Consider the following 16,850-nt stretch of genomic DNA (forward strand, 5'->3'; position numbering starts at 1 on the left):
GGAACTCAAGCAGGAGCTGATGCAGAGGCCATGGAGAGCTGTTCCTTACTGGCTTGCTTCCCCTGGCTTGCTTAGCCTGATCTCTTATAGAACCCAAGACTTCCAGCCCAGGGATGGCACCACCCACAAGGGGCCCTACCCCCTTGATCACTAATTGAGAAAATGCCCCACAGCTGGATCTCATGGAGGCACTTCCCCAACTGAAGCTCCCTTCTCTGTGATAACTCCAGCCTGTGTCAAGTTGACACACAAAACCAGCCAGTACACCTCCCCGCCCCCCTTTTTTGTTATAGAAGCCACATCTGTCTGCTGATGTTCAAACATTCTGATGAACTTTAGTCTGTCTTCTCCATAGGAATGAGATATTTCTTTGGGAAACAGTGATAAAGGTCTTTAGGGCCACTTTGAAAATTAGCATGTTCTTAGGTACTTTTAGAACAGTGTCTGGCATGTGAGAACTCAGGATGTGTTGGCCCATCTCAGAAGAGGTTCATTGAAGTTCACTGAAGATCACTCCTCAGAGCTTGCTTCTGTGGTGGCAAGCTGGACAAGCTCAGCTGGTGGAAGGAGTGGCTCGTATTGAATCGAGATCAAGCGGCTCTTGGGGTGTGACTTCTGGGTGGACTTCAGTGATTGTCTCATGCTCGTCTTTTTAAAAGCTGTCACAGTTTACCAACTGCATCATTGACCCAGCCACTGATGTGTTTGGTCTTGACTTCCATTCTTAAACCCCTCAGCTGGTCTTTTAAACAAATATTTATTTATTTTTTAAAAAATGTTATGTGTATGATTGTGTGTGTCTGTCCAACACATGCATGCAGGGCCAACAGAGGCCAGAACAGGGCATTAGATCCCCTGGAACTGGCATTACTGATTGCTGTGAGCTGTTTTGTGGGCACTGGGATTCAAACCCAGGTCCTTTACATGAGCACTCATTGTTCTTCATGGCCAAGCCAGCTCTCCAGTGCCAGTATTTTTTATATATAACGATTTATTTTTATTTTATATTTATGTGTGAGCACCTGCCCATGATATAAGTGCTCTGTGCACTTGCCTGGTACCTACACTTATTGGTGTACTTATAATTGTCAAGTTCACCTGCACCTGAGTTTCCAGCTTTGTCAAGTTCGGAGCTGGAAGCAGCCTGTTGCTGTCTGTGGCTATACCTCCCAGCACTCCCGAAGCCCACTGGGCTCCCACTCGTGTTTGAGCTTGGGACCCCTCCCCCAGCCTGTACTCTGTTTGCCTCCGTGGCTGTACTGCACCCTGGTTTGCCATCACATGTCTCTTGAAGGTTCTAAGCAGTCTCGGTAATCTCTTTCCCCCTCCTGGTGATTTAATCATTTTAAAGAGGCAGAGGTAAGACAATATCAAGCCCAGGAGAGCAGCTGACTGTTCATGCTCCCAGCTTCTCTAGTTCAAGGGTTTCTGCTTTGAGTATTGGTGTCTGTGAGGGCACCACAGGCTTATGGTAAAGCCCTGCTCTCCCTCTGGCCTCAACTCCACCTGCAGAGAACACAGTGGCCTTCATGTGTGAATGGCCATGACGTGGACAAACCTCATCAGTTAAACTAAGAATGAGAGAGGAACTTAAGTGCAACCCGTCTTCACTCAGGAGCCCAACACGGAAAGAGAGCGATTGGGCCAGGCTCCTCCCAAGCCCTTCATCCCTCTCTGCTAGTGGACCTGCTTTTGCACTCTGTATGAGATGCTTTTCTCAAAGCTGTGACAAAACTCATGACAAAAGTAACTCTTAAGCAAGGGCTTATTTTGGCTCCCAGTTTGAGGGGCAAGGGGTAGTAGGAGCATGAGATAGTTAGCTGGTCACACCGCATCTGCAGTCGGGAAGCAGAGAGAATTGGGGAGTTATATTCTACCTAGCTTCCTCTTGTTCAGCCCAGGGCCCCAGTCCATGGCGCCACTCTTCCTTGGGTGAGCCCTCTGCTTCAGTTTACCCAGTTCAGAAAGTTCCTTGCAGATATGCTCCTTGGGGACAATTCTACATACAGTCAAGTTAATTTATTCATTGGTTAATTTATTCATTCTCTTTTCAGTATGGAGGGCTACCGGTGACCTCATCCTGGGCACAATAATCCAGCCCTTGGTCCCAGGTGCCAGTTCTGGGTTATTTAGGAAGAACACCACCTGTTTATATGAGGGCCAGGGACCCATTAACCAGGATGTCTCTTCTCCCTCAGTTACAGGACTAGGCTGGGGCTGGCGTTGGAGCTTCAGTGGCCACCCCAGACTTGACTCCTTCGCTGCTCAACGCTCCAAATGTATGTTTTGTGTCCAACCAAGGAGGCCCAGTTAGAAAACCTGACAAACAGCCAGAAAAGACTCTTTTTTTTTTTTTTTTACTTTAGGATAACACTGGCTTCCTCAGGGTCAAGGACTGGCGTAACTCTAGGTTCTAGCAAAATGTCAGAGGCAGGCGGGACTTGGAGGCAGAAGAAATGGGTGTCAATCAAACCTTGTCAGTCAAGACCTGTCAATCAAGCTCCGTCATTTGCTCAACACAAGCTCTTCCTTAGGGACAGGCTGGGGGTAGATTTGCTACTTGTGATGAGAAACCAAACAGCGAGATTTCCTTTGATGACTTTCCCAAGGAGTTTTGGGACTAGACATCCAAATGATGGTTAAAAGTTCATTCTGAAATTAATTTTCTCTTCCTGCCATGGAGCACTGGTGTCATTTTGTTGCAACCTCTGACAGCAAGGGTAAGACTTGACTGGGTTTCAGAGAACTAGATTGGGACTTTGAGAAATGCTTGTCAGGCAAGCCAGACCTGCCAGGGGCTGTTGTCTTTTACATTCTGATGTCAGGGGTGATCATTCAAGCCAAGGCTTGCTCTGTCTTGGGGGATGAGGCTACCAGGAGAAGGGGAAGGAACAGGCAACTTTTTATACATCCTCTGAACTCTCAGCAAGCAACAGACCCAAGAACGGCACCTCTCGTGATCACACTACCACAGTGGGCAGCTGAGGAGGGCTGTGTTCAGCGCATCAGAGCTATCGGTTTGGAAGGTGCGGGTGCATCTTTCAGTCCTACCGAAGTTAATAAGTCAAGCAAAATCATCCACATATGTGGGAACAGAAGATTTTCAAAGCAGCGCCTTCATTATAAAAAATGTGTTAAAATTAGTAACTATTTTATATCTTGCCTATTTTTCCATCCAACCTAGTTTTTTTTTTAAAACATCCAAATATAGATTTTGCAATATTAAGGTAGATATGCATGAAGTCTCAGAGCAGAGAGATGAGAGCAGGATCTGACTCCTTACCCTGAGGGGAGCAGGCATCCCGGGTGACAATGGTGCTTCTGCCTTAGGGACTGCGGTCCAGCTTTAGCGAGAGCCCTCTGTGTCCTCCTCAGCCACGGTCTCAGAAATCTTTCTCAATCCTCACTTCACTGCTGCGAGTCTTTCTTGATTTTTATGGTTTCATTGTATAGTCATTTTACGTGCATTTTAAATGTTTGTGTATTTAAATTGGAGAGCAATATACACATGTACCACACCATATGTACAGAAATCATAGGATAGCTTAGCCAACTCTTTTTTCCATGTGTGGATACTAGGGCTTGAACTCAGTTTGTCAGGCTTGGCGGCAAGCACCTTCGTCCATTGAGCTGCGCCCTGAGGTGCAGCCTGAGGTGGAGCATGTCTTTCTTCTCCTAACTCAGGTTCTCATGCTGGAGATAGAGCAGGTTCTCTGTGCACAGTTCTTGAAGGAGGTAATGACTAAATGCCATGGTGTCAATGAGCTAAATTTTCTCCTATCGTATTGTAGTTTTATGGACACCGATGGCCTTTGATACCCACGGTTAAAGCCATTTGTGGCGGTGTTGTCAAGCATCAGTTACCAGTCTGTCGCTAATTGTTGGGACAGCCATGCTAGTTCCTTTCGGAGAACAGTCTCCACCATTCCATAAAAGTTCACTTATGGGGGCACAGTTTGCCTTCCTGTACAGGCACTCCAAACCAGTTCAGGATGGATCACTCTTCTGTATAACTGGGCACATCTGGAATAGTATTGAATAGAACCTGCCTCTATTTGGGGGTCAGGAAGGAGAAGAGGCACTAATTCCAGGGTGCAGAGAGTACTGTGCATGTAATTTCATGAAGATGACTGTGGCAGAACCAGGGAAGTAGAACGGGTCCTTTTGGAGCACAGACAATTGTGAGTCCCAGACATCCTACATGGAGTGTTTCACATGTGTGGGCTTTGAATTGGCTTTGCCTTGATTGTGGCTGTGTTTTGGTTCTTCCTTTTTAGAGTAAGTATGTAACATGTTTTGGAATTTACAGGGGCCCACGGTTGAGAGATTTTGGAATTTTAGAGAGACATTGGAGGTTTAGAGAGACTTTGAGGTTCTAGAAATACTTTGGCTAATTTAAAGAGGCTTTGAACCTTTAGAAGTGAGTTTTAAAAAACTATGGGAGTTCTAAAAATCAGAATGTTTTAATGATATGAATATGAAATATTGGGGATGAAGAAGAAAAGAAAGATTATGGATTAATAAGTGATGTGCTTGCGTGTCAGGTTGACAGTGGGCCAGCTGTGCTGTTTGTTTTTGTCAACTTGGCTTACACATAGACATATCAGAAAAGACAGAATTTTAACTGAGAAAACGTAGGCAAGTCTGTGGGAGTCACTTTTTTTTTTTTTTTTTTTTTTTTTTTTTTTTTTTGAGAGTGATCAGCTCACTGTGAGCAATGCCGTTCTGGGTAGGCAGATCTGGATTATATAAGAAAGTGGGCTGAGCAAGCCATGGATAGGAAGCCAGTAAGCAGAGCTCTTACACGGGCCTCCGCATCAGGTCCTACCTTCAAGTTCCTTTCCTCAATTCCGTTATGATGGATTGTGACTGTTTGCTGAAAGAAACCCTTTCCTCCCTAAGCTGCTTTGAGTCATTGTATTTATCATAGAAATAGAAACTCTAAGACATTAGTATATTACGTAGAGAAGTGTGTGTGTGTGTGTGTGTGTGTGTGTGTGTGTGTGTGTGTGTGTGTAGTACATGCAGGAAAGTATCTCAGGCTGCTGAATGCAGAATTAGAAGAATAGTGTGTACGTAACCCAAACCAAGTGGAGTCCCAGGCTGCTAAGTGATTCCCTATGCTTATCAGCCTCACAGATGTAATCCTCACAGCCTCTGCATGAGGTTTTTCAGGCCTCATTTTCTCTTAGTCTCCTGTCTCACAGCTAGGCAGCCAAGTTTAAAGGGAAGCTGCTTTCCCTAAGGGGGTCTTGAGAAATTTGAATGGAAGTTTAACCCTCTGAAATTTCCCTTTCATTTCAGAAAAGCCACTCTAGAGAAACTATAAAGAACTTGTTTAAACCAGCTAATGCCATCCGGACCCTTGTCTAGAGATATACATTTTTCTCTGATTATGTAGCATGAGGGTCTCTACACACGGGTTGTCCTCTGTCTTGAGTGTATTGGTGAAGAAGGGAGAAGTTGACTGTCCTTTTGGGAACCTACCTAGCCTCTGAAGTCACCTGGTGGTATGTCCACTAATCTCCATGCCTTGAAGCACACAAGCCCACACGGCCACATCCAGCAAACAGTAAGTCACTTCCAGAGAGCAGCAATGTCAAGGCAGATCTTAGAAGATTGTTTAACATATCTGGAATAGACCTAGATTTCCTGATCCAAGTCCAAATACAGCGGAGTCTTAGAGACGGGTTAGCTGGTATCGGGAAAGCTGGGCATGTGACCCTAGGCACATTATTTTACCCTTGGGGGTCTCAGTTTCATCATCTTGGAAATCAATGTAGAAATGACCCTTAATCTGTAATGGTGACAGTTCAGTAAAAATGCTAAATAGCACGGTGGTCCAGGCAAGCTGTGGAGCAAATGCAGAGACATTAAGAACTGTGTTTATGTTGGGCAGTGGTGGTGCACGCCTTTAATCCCAGCACTTGGGAGGCAGAGGCAGGCGGATTTCTGAGTTAGAGGCCAGCCTGGTCTACAGAGTGAGTTCCAGGACAGCCAGGGCTACACAGAGAAACCCTGTCTTGAAAAATAAAAAACAAAAAACAAAAAACAAAAAGCAACAAAAAAAGGAGAAACTTCATTTACAAGGCCCCTTTAACAACATGGCTAGTTTTATTTGTAATTTTTATATTATTTTTGGTCATTGTTACCGTTATGCATTACCTGAGGCATAGTAAACTCAGAAAATATTCACTCTCCATTCTCTTCCTTCTCTGTGGGTTTCAACTCGGGGCTCGGTAACTCTACCTTCTCTCTATGTCTCCATGTAAGGATGAAAGGATGGTTTTTATTATGGCCAACCTCTGACACCTTTATTTCTTTTTTATTTTGGGGCTTTTTTTTTTGTCTCAGTGAAAACAGTTTAGTCAGTCCCTTGCTGAAGTTGAAATGTACAGCACAGAGAGTCTGTCTCAGGGGACTTGGAATTGATAGAAACTCCAAATGAGTTTGGGCTCTGCCCTAGGAAAATTTTGCTAAGAACATAGGCATCTACCACGCTTCTCTCTCTCTCTCTCTCTCTCTCTCTCTCTCTCTCTCTCTATATATATATATATATATATATATATATATATATATATATATATATATACACACACACACACACACATATATGTACATATATGTATATCCCACTGCCCTAGTGTTCCCCATGACTAGATCTGGTGTATATTCACTTGTTTTAGTCATCTGTAGAAGGTTTTGGGGAGCTGCAGTCACAGGGAGATATGCATTAGCCATACACTGAGGCATGTATAATTCTTGTCTATTTCCCCTTTCATTTCTATAATATGTGTTTCCAAAGGTAGGACACACATTTATATCTGTTTACCAATTAGTCTATTTTTAAAGATTTATTTATGTGTGTGGGTGTTTTGCTGTATGCTGTGTATGTACACCATGTGTATGTGGTGCCTGTGGAGGCCAGAAGAGGGTGTTGAATCCCCTGGAACTGGAGTTATAGATGGGTGTAAGATTTTGGACATAGAACCAGGGTCCTCTGCAAGAGCAATGAGTGCTCTTTGCCTCTGAGCCATTTCTCTACCCCCTCATTTACCTATATTTTGTGAACATGGTGGCATATATTTATGGTCCCGGCAGTCACGATGCTACCACAGGAGAATGTCGCAGTGATAGCCCTCCTGGGCTGCACAAGCCCCGTCTACAATACAGCAGGCAAATGCCAGCCTAGTCTTGTCCTGAGCAGTCCCATCTACTCTTCTGTAACGGCATATGGCCGATAACCATAGATCACAGAGGAAGCTCTCTGAAGCAAGGATGGAGACGACAATGGAAAGCGATGCCCAGATCTGCCGACTGGAAGGTGGTTGACTCTTCTGGACCTCACATCCCCTCCCCCTCTGCAGCTAAAAGAAAGTCAACCTTAAAATGTCCCTCCCTCCCTAGTTCACATCCTCCAATCTGTGAGGCCACCTGCGTGTCCTGCATACATTTATAATACAGCACTTGAGCAGCTAATTGCTTGGTATTTCTAGCCTATAGAGGTGGCTCCCACTTCAGAAGCCCAATCCCCCAGGTAATGTACGAATAACCACAGGTTCTGAGACGTTATGTAGAGACGACCACAGGGAAATGCAGGACTGAGCTTGCAGGGGACACCATAAAATCCCCAAAAGGAACATAGGGACCACATGAGGCAGACGGGAGAGGCCTCTGAGATGGCGTGGGATTGCTTTTATTACTGTGTCTCTAGACTCCCCGTGGCTGAGGGATAAAGTCTGTGCCACTCTGAAGTCCACGGTGACCATGTTGAGTGCTCTTATATTCAAGTCCTGGTGTCTCAGAGCCCGGAGACATGCTGCTCTCTTATACCCTGGGTTGTCACTGGGAACGTTCCCCTTCAAGACATAATAAAACTGGATTCTCTTTTCCCTTCCTTCCCCCCTTCCCTCCTCCTTCTCCCCTCCCTCCTCTTTCCCTCCATCCCCTCCTTCCCTCTCTCCCTCCTTCCTTCCCTCCCTCCTTTTATACTTCTTCACTCATTCCCAAGTTAATGAGGATCCACTGAACAGTCACCATGAATATACATTAATCATCATTTTAATAAATACTGTTGTAAAACAGTTTGGAATATATATGTTCTAAGTAAAATTAGAAACGGTCTATCTATCTGGTCCATATCACAGTATCCCTATAAGTAGGAATAGTTAGCTACTTGAAAGACAACAGATCAGAGACCAGAGAGGTTTAGTGGTTCACTCAAAGGCTCACAAACAGTGAGTGGCAGTCATGGTCCCCAAACACAACTCTTCCTGACTTTGATATTGCTGTCTGCTCCCTACTTTCTGCCAACATGTCTTATATAAATTCCATGGATTTAGCTTTCTTTAAAGGTAATTATGAATGCTTTTTATTCCAATTTTTAGTATCCAGTGTAATGATCACCAACTGTATGTCAAGCCCTGAGCTGGGTCTAGTCACATACCTGGGTGCTTGCACCTCATTTTTGATAGTTGCTGAAGGATGGAGCATGCAGCTTGTACAACTCAGACGCTACAGTTCCTGGCCCAGTGCTGACTAAAGGGCACACACCAAACCTGTTATTTCTTCTCTGCACCATAAACGTCAGACATAGACCTTCTTGCTTCTTTCCCATATACGGTTTCTCTGAGCCTCTGTCCCAGAGAATGTTCTAATTTGCTTTTCTTTTGATGTGATAAACATCATGAATAAAAAACAGCATGGGGGCATTATTTTATCTTATAGCTTAAGATCCATTATGAAGGGAGATCAGGGCAGGAACTCAAGAAGGAACTGGGTCACAGGAACAGAAACAAGCCACAGAGGACTCCCTCCTGTGGTTTGCTCAGTCTGCTTTCCTATATGCCTCAGGACCACCAGCTCAGAAGTGGCAGTGCCCACCATGGGATGGATTCTCCTACATCAGTCATCACCAAGAAGATGCCAGTAGGCATGCCCACAAGCCAAACTGATGGGGGATTTTTTTCACCTGAAGTTCTCTCTTCCTGGATATGTCTAGTTTTGTGTCAAGTTGACAAAAACCATCCAACACACAGAGCTTCCACAATTGTTTTGTACTTAGTCCCCAACCTGTAGGTCATGACCCTTTCGGTAAGTCTCTATCTCCAAAAATGTTTACATTCTCATTCCTAACAGTAGCAAAATTACAGTTATGAAGCAGCAACAAGATAATTTTATGGTTGGGGGTCACTGCAACATGAGGAACTGTATTTAAGGGTGGCAGCATTTGGAAGGCTGAGAAGCACTGGTGGACAGGGTGTACACACACACACACACACACACACACACACACACACACACACACACACACGCACTCCTCTTATTTATAATCTGCTATTTTTCAGGCCAGGAACCCAAGGCCTTGAAAGATGGACACACATCTAAGTCTGTCTGGGTGCCGCTCAGAACGTGACACAGGGGTAGTCTCACTGAGACTGATTCTGTTACCCTCCCTTAATTTGGAAACACACAGAGACATTGGGTTGTATCCGCTGAGAATCTGGGATATGCCTGATAGAAGTCAGGGGTGCAGCCAAACATCATTCAATGTCAAGGGAAAGAAATGACCTGTGACAACAGAGCTAAATACATTGAAAATGAGTCAAACACCAGGCAGTGTATACATGTACTTACACATTGCATAGTAAGCATTAATATGCACAGTCTTGATGCTTTTATACATCAATTAAAATAAAATGTTAAGACCTACAACATAGCTTAACAAACAGAAATGAGGGCCAGTGTCCATAGGTCAGTGGTTTTGACCTTCTGTTATTAGAATGAAGACACTTGTCTTCTGAGGGTCTTCATTTGTGTGCACTGTAAGGAGACACAATCTCCTTAGCATGCTGCTCACAGGAAGCACTAACTGCTCGCTCCTCCCTGTGATCTGAATTCCTAAAACTGCATAAGATCCTTGATAGCTCAAGCCATATGAGTTCTCGGCATGGAGAGACGAGGTGGACAGGAAGCCCCGCTTGCTGGGAAGCTACTGGCCCTGGATGGCTGCCGGGAGAAAGAGTCAGCTTCTCTTAAAGATGTAGCCACTGGTAGGCCAACCATGCTCCTGCGTATGATCACATGTGCAAGAGCATGTACGTACGTGGGCAGGACAAAGGAGACTTGAGTTTCAGAAAAATAGGACATGAAGTTGGGAGGCCAGGGGAGGTGGGCGAGTCTGGGCTGGATCAGGCAAGAGGAAATGGATCTGATAAAAAATATAGGAAGTTCTCAAAGAATCAGTAAAAAAAGCCAATCTACTATGTATGGAGGCACTGGGGATGGCAACATGAATCACTCTTATAGGGAAGCAAGGGAGTGTCAATGTTCACTAGAGCTTTTAGAATTGTTTTTTAAGATGAGTTTGTGGGTTTATAACTTTCCTTCCTCTTTGAAGAGACCAAGGCTGGAAATTGGTTTTATGGGGCAGCATTAGTAAGACATGGCTTACTAATGTGAAGCTTTGAAGTTGGTTTAAAGTGATGTCTCTAACCTGGGCAGAGCTGAGTCTGGTCTCATTTCACTAAGCATTCTTGTTCCTATTCTTAAAACTAAATCAGGACCCCAGCCGAGCATCTCTATCGTCTCTGTGCAAATGGCAGTGCAGTGATGGGTTTGTTCTAAACACTTCAGCTCAAATGAAGTTGGGACTTGGCATGATGATGCAGGTCTGTAATCCCAGTTCTCTTGAGGTGGGAGCTTGAGAAGCCATCACATATTTAAAGCCAGAGGGTGAGGATTGCAAATTAAAGGAGAGCCTGGGCTACACAAGGAGAGGGTGGGGGTTGGTGGTGGAGCATGATCCCAGGCTTGGGTTTTAGTCTTCAACATCAGGAGGCACACAGAGGAACAGGTAAGAGACACTAGGCTGACTATTAAAGCCAGATCACATTGTACTGGGATATATTATTCTTTCTGCTTTGGTGGAAGTAGAAAGTATCTAGAATGAATGGGTTCAGAGGGTGTGTCCTGTGGTGTTCCACAGAGTGACCAGTGACACCTGTGTTTTCAAACACCCTGGAGGGAACTGGGGTCTTGCTCGGCTTCTGTGAGCATGGAAACTTTTTTCTTCTGTGTGTGTATGAGGGTGTGTGTGCAGATGCCCAAGGAGCCTAGAAGATGATAATAATGAAGAGAGGCCATGAGTTTAAAAGAGAGTGAGAGGGACATGTTGGGGGTTGGAGGGAGGGTAAGAGGAGGGGCAAAAGAAGTAAAGAATGTAATTATAATTACATGTACACACACGCAGGCACACACACACACACACACACACACACACACACACACACTCACGGCTAAAAGAGAACTTTAGAAATTGTCAGAGCATCAATGAGCCATAGGGCAACTTCTAGGATGTGAGAAATGGGAGTTCTCAAAGAGGAAGAGAGGAGCTGGGAAGCTTGGAACTATCATAGGGCTGAGTAGCTCATGAGTGTGTAAGGACGTTTGTGTTTACATAGGCCGATTATAGGTTGCTTATGGTTTAAGTCTCTTTCAAAAGACAATCGAATCCTTAAACAAAAGTCATCGTAATATTGTGCTGTTGGTGGCATGTAGAAAAACAAGTTCAAAATAACTTGATGTTTCATCTGTGAGTTCATTTGGCTCTCTCTATACTGTATTCAGACTTGAAGCAGCAATATATTGAACTTGAGATCCAGATGGTGATTGATACAGAGATCCACAACTGCTCAAGATGAAGGAAATAAGTGATTGCAGAATAACCAGCCATAAATGGGGTGTGTATATCATAGCCCCTCATCCCTGGCTTGGTGATCATTGTGGGAAAAAAAGACACAAAGACCATCAGAGCCAGAGAGCAGCTGTTTCTCTGAAAGGAAACTTTCCTAGACATAGCAGTGCTGTTGTGTGCTTGAATGACTTCGCAGTGTTTGTGACAGTATGCACCAGACCCATGCAGGTTTAGGTTGGATGAAATCCCAGCACAGAGCTGGAGGTAGGCATGAAGTCCCACCCCTAGCTGAGAACTTACTGACAACTAATAGCTGCAGGGAGGGGAAGAGTCAATTTGCTGCTAGGGTAGATCCGCCATGCTCCAGTGGAAGGCCACACAACCAAGGGTATACAGACAGCACAAACTAGGCTTGATGCATTTGAAGGTATATAAGGAGAGCTCAAAGTTGGGTGGATTAGGGAACCATGAAAGGGTGGATCTAGGAGGAGTTGAGGAGAGATACGAATGGAATCAAAATACATTTCATGAAGTTCTTAGCGAATTAATAAAGACCCAGAATTAAGAAAAGAAACTCAGTTAGAAAATTCAAATTTTTTTAACTTTAAAACAATCATGCTGTATTTCTTTAACCTGGTGGGTACATGGATAGGAAAATCATACCAAACAAAGCAGAAACACACATCATAAAATTCTAGAAAACAAAAACTAATCGACAGTAACAGAAAGCAGATCTGTGATCGCCTGGGGAGGGCAGGGGGAAGCAGAACCTATGGGGATTCATCATCTTGGCCACGGTACATAGTCTTGTGAGTGTGTGCCCCCATATAAAAATGTATCATAGCGAGTATTTACACGTGTTCCTTATCACTTGATAATTGAACTTCAGTGAACCATTTAAAACTTTAAAGGTTTGTTCTTTTTATTGCAGGTAAATTTCAGCTGCAAGAGGGAACCAAGACAAACGCGATGCATAGTAAAAGGTAAGTCCAGTGTGATCCTAGGATGAAGTGTCTGATGGCTATGGTGTGGTGTGATTGGCAGAGCAACAGAAGGGTCAAAGAATTGATGTCTGCATGGAGAGATGGAAAGAAGAATGTCATCACAGAGTTGTGCCTTAGCGAGGGGTTCCAACCCCATATTCTCCACACAGACCCCTGACCACTGGAATGGAGGTGAACCTCTACAATGTTTCTGTGTTAGGGGGCTTATGGTGCTACTTTGGTGCCTCCCTCAAGGCTTGGAGTCCTGTCAGGCTGCCCTTGCAATTCATTGTAATGTAAAGTTTTATTTACAGAAATACCAAGTGGCTCATATGCCAAGGTACACCTATTTGAGGTTTTCATTGCTTACTGAGGGAATCCAGTGGCCTGGATGTGGTGCCCTCCACCAGCGCAGTCTCACGACAACACATGGAAGTTCTCTTGGAGTTGCATCTGTTACCATGGCTGGTCCAGTGCTCTGAATCACTGCACACAGCTTCGGTTTGGATGCTGAGCAGTGTGATTGTTTGCTCAGGCCTCCATGACAGAATACTGAAGTCGGGGTGCCTGTGGCACCATCATGTCATGCATTGTCTGTCTGTCCAAGTGTCCGTGCTATATATGCTACTCACCCATTACTTACTTGGTAGCACTTTTGTTCCATCAGTGGATGGTGTTCTGCCATGGCATGTTTAAGGGATTCTCACTTGACAGTCTGATGGCCAATTTGATGAGATTTGGAATCACCATAAATAAAAAGCTTCTGGGTATATCTGTAAGGAAATTTCTAGATTACCTTAATAGAGGTGGGGAGAATCACCTTGAATGTGGGTGATGTCATCCCCTGGGATGGGGTCCTGAGTCAAAAACAGTGATCAAGCTGGGCCCCAACACTCATCGCTCTCGGCTCCCTGGTTGTGAATGTGATGTCATCAGCTGCCTCACACTCCTGCTGCCATGTCCCCTCCCCCTTGTGGTACACAGACTGTATCCTCAAGATCAACTTTTCCTGTCTTAAGATGATTGTATCAGGTATTTTGCCCTAGGAATGGGTGGGCTAGCTAATGTTGCTTAAGCTAGAGCTCTTTATATGACCACCACCCTTGACAGTAGACTCCAAGACACTACCTTTCAAAGGGCAATGAGCATCTATTCAGAGGTGCATCTATTAGGGGTCCTGGGATGTGTACCCGTGGATGAGGGAGCCTGTTGTACAGTCATATTTAGAGATGCTTCAACATGTTGGTTTAGTGGAGGCATGATTGAGTCTATCACAGATGTGAAATGTGAGGCATGTTTATCGTAGCTATCTTCTTCCCTGAAACCATGTACTATGTTATCTGTGCCCAAGTGGCCTTTCCTAAAGCAATGATATTTTCCAGCTCTCTCTCCATCTCACTTGAGGCTTCTGTATTAGTATTTGGTGTGGATGTGATAACACACCATGACCAAGGTCAAGATAAACTGGTTTAAGGTTCCAGAGGCCATGATGGCAGGAGAGGCCAAGCAGTGAGCAGGAAGCAGAGAGATCACATCTTCAGTCACAAACATGAAGCACACAGAATGAACTGGGAGTGGGGTGTACTAGTCAGGGACCTCTAGAGGGGCAGAACTTATGGAATGTATCTAAATATCTATAGGAGATAATGTGTCTAAATATCTATAGGAGATTATGTATCTAGATATCTATAGGAAATAATGTATCTAAATATCTATAGGAGATTTATTAGAATAGCTCATAGGCGGTGGTCCAGATATTCAACAATGACTCTACCAATGGATGGTCCAAGAGTCCAATAGCTGTTCAGTGCTTGAGTCTGGACATCTCAGCTGATCTTCAGTATGCATTGGAATCCTGAAGAAGTGGGCTCTGATGCCAGTGAAGGAACGAACTTGCTAGTGGGAGGAAAAGCAAGCAGACAAAGAGAGAGCCAACTTCCTTCTTCTATCTTCTTTAGACGGACTGCTAGCAGAAGGTGCTGCCCAGATTAAAGATATATCTTCCCACATCAAAGGTCCGAATTAGAAGCAAATCTTACCACTTCAAATGACTTAAGAAAACAATTTGTGGGGCTGGAGAGATGGCACAGTGGAGAAGAGCCACTGGCTGCTCTTCTGGAGGTTCTGAGTTTGATTCCCAGTAACCACATGGTGGTTCACAACCATCTGTAATGGGATCCGACACCTTCTTCTGGTGTGTCTGAAGACAGCTACAGTGTACCCATACACATAAAATAAATAAATAAATCTTAAAACAAAACAACAGCAACAACAACAAAAACACAACTCTCACAGGTGTGCCCAGACACTTGGATTTTACTTAATTTCAGATGTAGTCTGTTGACAATTGAGAATTGTCATCAAATGTCTACCTCTCCTCAGCTTGAAACACAATCATATTTCCTTATGTCATGTTTAACTTCCAAATGAAAATAATAACCAGGTTATAATTATGCCTAACATGATATAACTATACCAGGTACAATAGCAAATGCATTATGTATTTAACCAGATCATATTTATTTCTAATATGACACAACTATCCCTCATACAATCACAAACACATTATAAATTTAGAATAACTGGCAAAGTCCCTTGAGGGACATCCGTTTAGTGCCTCAAACTTAAATATGATAACCACTGATATTCTTCTAATTGATGTTACATTATGGTGGTTTGAATGAAAATGGCCCTCATAGGTGAAAAGTGACTAGCGCTATTGGGAGGTGTGGCCTTGCTGGAGTAGATGTGGTTTAGTTGAAGGAAGTGTATCACTGGGGGTGGGATTTGAGGTTTCATATGCTCAAACCAGGCCCAGTGGCTTACTCTTCCTGCTGCCAGCAGATCCAGATGTAGAACTCTCAGATCCTTCTCCAGTTCCCTAACTGCCTGTGTATTGCCATACTTTCTAGACAGATCCTATAAGCCAGCTCTAAATAAATGTTTTTCTGTTATAAGAGTTGCTGTGGTCATGGTGTCTCTTCACAGCAATATAAACCCTAAGATATATTACATAATAAAGAGGTTGAGGAAGGAAAGCACAAATATCTATTCAAATAGATTTTTAAGAAAATATGACAGAAACACTCATATCAGTTATAATACTCAATTCGGCAACTGGTCACATGGCGTTAGCTGGTATTTATAACCCCTTTCCTCTGCTACTTGTTATGTATTTCCTCCACCCTCAGCAAGCACCTCAGCAGGTCTTGGTCCTTTTCTTGGAAGAGTGACCCACATCTACATTGCTGATGGGTCTTTGCCCTTTGTTACCTTGCCTGAATTAGGTTATTGTTTCCCACTGACCTTAGTTGCAGGACATGGTGGCATCCAGAGATGCCCTAAAGGATCTCCTTCATTCCAGACATAATCCTTCTTACCTCTGTTGTAGAAAAGCAGCCCAATTTACCCTTGGTGGTCTGGAGTAGATATTTATTTTCCTAACACTGTTATTCCTTTCTTAGCCTGTTGGCTTGAAGGCATCAGAAGCTCAAAGTGGCCAGGGAGAAGTCTGAGCTTCCAGTTCAATAGGATGTTGGCTTGGTCTCCTGGCAGGAGCACTCACCAATCTGGAACCAAACCGTCTAGGCCAGTAGAACTTAAGGTCACAGGAGCAGAAAGCAAAAGTGTGTCCGTAGGGTGTTATATTCCCTTTTCCACATCTTCATTCCTGGATCCATGGATGCTGGCTATGGAGAAAAGTTTACCATATATTGGATCCTGATCCAAATCATATGCCACCTTCTGGAGAACCCTCCTCCAGCCTTCCAGCCTTCCGTCCCCTAATTGACACTGTAACTGTGTCTTCAAAAGGCCATTCCATCTTCCTATCAGGCCAGCTGCTTCAGGATGATGGGGAACATGGTAAGACCAGTGAATTCCATGACCATGGGCTCACTGTCATACTTATCTGGCTGTGAAGTAAGTTCCTTGGTCAGAAGCAATACTGTGGAATACCACAACTGTGGACAAGACATTCTGTAAGTCTACAAGATGACAGTTTTGGCAGAAGCATTATGTGTAGAAAGGCAAGTCCATAGCCAGAATAAGTATCAACTCCAGTGAGAACAAAACATTGTCCTTTCCATGGAGTAAGTGGTCAAATAGAGTCACCCTGACTCTAGATTACTGACTGGTCGCCTGGGGAATAGTGTTCATCTGGGACTCAGTAT

Source organism: Mastomys coucha, unplaced genomic scaffold, assembly GCF_008632895.1.
Source record: "Mastomys coucha isolate ucsf_1 unplaced genomic scaffold, UCSF_Mcou_1 pScaffold6, whole genome shotgun sequence".
NCBI classification, from domain to species: Eukaryota; Metazoa; Chordata; class Mammalia; order Rodentia; family Muridae; genus Mastomys; species Mastomys coucha.